Here is a 4,253-nt window from a genome sequence, read left to right on the forward strand (position 1 = left end):
TTTGACTGGGCATCCCTGACGCCCTACATGTTTTCGCAGGGCGCCGCCGACGTTCCGTGCACTCTCCTGCACTTCGTGAACAACGAGTTGGTCGATGTCGCCAAGGGCAAAATCGTTCAACCGGGCAACCCCTTGTTCCACGGTACCCAGATGCCACCCAACTTGTTTAGGGTTCAACTGGTTTGGGTGCTGCCGGGCTGCGACGAGTTGTTACCTCCGATTCGACCCGTCGGGGCCGACGATGATGACATGATGACCCTCAGCGCCTGCCTGAGCTGGCCCCTGCTTTGGCCGAAGAGCCAGATTCGTTTGGGGGCGGGGGACACCACCCCAAAGACAACACCGCCAGTCGTGCCGGCGCCAAGTCGGCCCCATGGCAAGACCGCCGCAACGGTGCCGGACATCCCTATGCCACTGGATCCAAACATGCATATGGCACACGATCAGAACGACGACGACGACGATACATTTGGCAACGTCGATCGGTACTTTGCCGATCATGGGTACGGTGGCGACTTCATGGGGCCTCCTTCTGAAGAACCCAACCCAACAAATGACGTGCGCGATCTAGCTGGTACCGCGGAGAAGCCAAGTTGCAACAGGCGTCGTCTGCAGTTCAGCTCTCAGGAGACGCCTCCAGCTGCCGACTTCACCGAGCCTCAGATAGGCGAGGTGCGAAATATTATCAGCCCCAACACACTCAAGAAGGCTGTCTATGAGCAGAACTCGGTCCCATTACAGGAGAAGAAGAAGGCACGCAAAAGAAAGACTAACAAGGGTGCGGGCCAGCCGGCACCGAGTACGATCCGTGCTCAGGACGGGCCACCTTCACCTGAGGATTTAATGAGGAGGCTGCATGTGGCGGGTAGGCCGATGCTACCGAGAAATATGCTCGATGCTGCAACCGGTGCTATGCGGAGTCTGCATGACAGTGTTCTTTCTTTGGAGAAGCGGCGTCTCAGAGAGAAGGATGTGGCATACCCGGTTTTCGCGGCCAAGGTGCCAGAGGGCAAGGGCTTTGTGGATAACTCCATCGGGGGTACGATCGTCCTGCGGTTTGATGACATCCACGCTATGTTGAATCTTCATCCGCTGCACTACACCTTCGTTCGGCTATTTTCGCTGAGTATGGAGATGCGGATCATTCGCGACAAGACCCCGGACATCGTGATAGTCGACCCCTTCTACATGCGTGCCAAGATCTTGGGCAGCGCTGGGGACCGGCAAGTCGCGAGTTCTTACCTCGAAGGCGTCATTCTGGCAAACCAAGATAAGGATAACTTCCTCGTGCCTTACTTTCCCGAGTAAGTCCTCCCCTCAACCGCCCCGTAACATATGAATTCTTAGATTTCGATCGTTTTTCTTTTAACATTCCGTGTTTTCTGCAGTGACACACATTGCACGCTCATCCTCCTAAGCCCCAAATATTCCATGGCCACGTATTTCGACCCAGACCGTCATTCGAACGTAGACTACACAAATGTCAAGAAGGTTCTTGATGATGTTCTCCCCGGCTACGCCAAATCTGGAGGCACCTTCACCAGGCCTATTCGTAAGTACGGCAAGCACGTGTTCTCCCACAATACGACGTTCTGCTGCGTCAAGCAGCCGCCTGGCGGTCAGAAGGGTGCCTACTACGCCATCCATCACATGCGGGCGATCGTACGGGACCATCATCAACTTCTGCTACCGAGTAAACTCAAAGATTGGGCCGCGAGCGTGTCGGCAATCCAGGACGCGGACATCAGACAAGAATTCTTTCGCATCCAGTCGGAGTTTGCGGAAATCATCCATCAAGATGTCCTTCGTACCTCGGGGCAGTTCTACCTCAGAAATCAACCGTCCAACAGTGACATCGACACAATGCTACAAATGCAGGCTGACAACGACTGTTATTTCATGACTCCCACGATAGACGGCGGCTTCATCCATGCTCCAGTCCCTTGAGTCGAGTCGAAAGCAGTGATGCTGTGTCTAGTTCTAAAACATCGATTGGCTCATGTTGTAATTAAACTTTAATGAACTTGTAGTATGTCTCTTTTGTTTCGAGAGTCGTTCAACTTAGATGTAATCGATGCTATTAATGTCTTGCTTTTCTCTTCCGATCGTTCTGTTGCATACTTATATATTGCTTATGTATTGTCTGTGAATTGGTACTAACGTTTCGTTTGGCTAGTGCATAGCGATGCCGTCGTATGTCGTGTACAAGGGTAAGGTTTCCGGAGTCTACGACGACTGGGAGGAGTGTCGGAGATAGGTTCACCGATTCAGCGGTAACAGTTACAAAGGGTACACCACTAGGGCCGAGGCCGAATCTAGATACGCCCGCTATCTAGCGGGAGAGGGGAGGGAGCGTTGAAGGAACCGGATGAAGACGAGTTTCATCGTGATGATGCTCATCGTGATGACCGCAGCTCTCTTCTATGTGATGGTAGTTTAGATGATCGATATCGACTTGTAATGTGAAGACAAACTCGCTACTCGCGGTCTCGAGACTTGTAATATAATGTTCTATCTTTGTTCGGTCTTTTCAATTCGGAGACTATTATGATGAATTGTATTTGGAGACTAATATGATGAATTGTATTCAGAGACTAATCTTCTATTGTATTCGATGAATCTGTTGTTGATGTGTGCTGTCTATATTTTGTCCAATTATACATTTTGTAACCTGTGCAAAAAACAGAAAAATAAAAAAATAAAAAAACCCTAATATTCATACTAATGGCGCATCACATCACAGTGCGCCATTAGTATGCCAAAGGATACTAATGGCGCATCATTAAACAGTGCACCATTAGTATGCCGAAGTTACTAATGGCGCATCTTGTTGTTGTGCGCCATTAGTATGCCAAAGCAAATGGGTATACATGGCCCCCTGGGAGGCATACTAACGGCGCACTGTTGTATATACTAATGGCGCATCTGAGGTCCGCCATTAGTATACCAGATACTAATGGCGCACCAGTGGTGCGCCATTAGTAAAATATACTAATGGCGTGGCACTAGTGGCGCACCACTAATGCGCCATTAATGGCCAAATTAGGTGCGCCATTAGTAGGCTTTTTCCTAGTAGTGATAGCTTCACAATGGCTAATCAGACGTTTTTCGGTAGAAGCCCCCACAATGCAACCGGAAGCAGTTGCATCATAATCACGTGGCAGTCATGAGACTTTAGGTTTTGAAACTTTTTCTCTGGCATATTTATTATTCCCTTTATATTCGACGAGAAGCCAGTCGTGACCTTCATACTGAGCAGGCATTCAAAGAAGATTTCTTTCTCTTCTTTCGTAAGAGCGTAGCTGGCAGGACCTTTATACTGCTTCGGAGGCATGCCGTCTTTTTCGTGCAAACGTTGCAGGTCCTCCCGTGCCTCAGGTGTATCTTTTGTCTTCCCATACACGCCCAAGAAGCATAGCAGGTTCACGCAAAGGTTCTTCGTCACGTGCATCACATCGATTGAAGAGCGGACCTCTAGGTCTTTCCAGTAGGGTAGGTCCCAAAATATAGATTTCTTCTTCCACATGGGTGCGTGTCCCTTAGCGTCATTCAGAATAGCTAGTCCACCGGGACCCTTTCCAAAGATTACGTAGTGTAAATCATTGACCATAGCAAGCACGTGATCACCGGTGCGCATGGCGGGCTTCTTCCGATGATCTGCCTCGCTTTTCAAATGCTTGCCTTTCTTTCGACATTGATGGTTGGTCGGAAGAAATCGACGATGGCCCAGGTACACATTCTTCCTGCATTTGTACAGGTATATACTTTCAGTGTCATCTAAACAGTGCGTGCATGCGTGGTATCCTTTGTTTGTTTGTCCTGAAAGGTTACTGAGAGTGGGCCAATCGTTGATGGTCACGAACAGCAACGCCTTAAGGTTAAATTCCTCCTGTCTGTGCTCATCCCACGTACGTACACTATTTCCATTCCACAGCTGTAAAAGTTCTTCAACTAATGGCCTTAGGTACACATCAATTTCGTTGCCGGGTTGCTTAGGGCCTTGGATGAGAACTGGCATCATAATGAACTTTCGCTTCATGCACATCCAAGGAGGAAGGTTATACATACATAGAGTCATGGGCCAGGTGATGTGATTGCTGCTCTGCTCCCCGAAAGGATTAATACCATCCGCGCTTAAAGCAAACCATACATTCCTTGGGTCCTTTGCAAACTCATCCCAGTACTTTCTCTCGATTTTTCTCCACTGCGACCTGTCAGCGGGTGCTCTCAACTTCCCATCTTTCTTTCGGTTC

Source organism: Triticum urartu, chromosome 3A (assembly GCF_056163025.1).
Source record: "Triticum urartu cultivar PI428250 chromosome 3A, HENAU_Tu73, whole genome shotgun sequence".
NCBI lineage: Eukaryota > Viridiplantae > Streptophyta > Magnoliopsida > Poales > Poaceae > Triticum > Triticum urartu.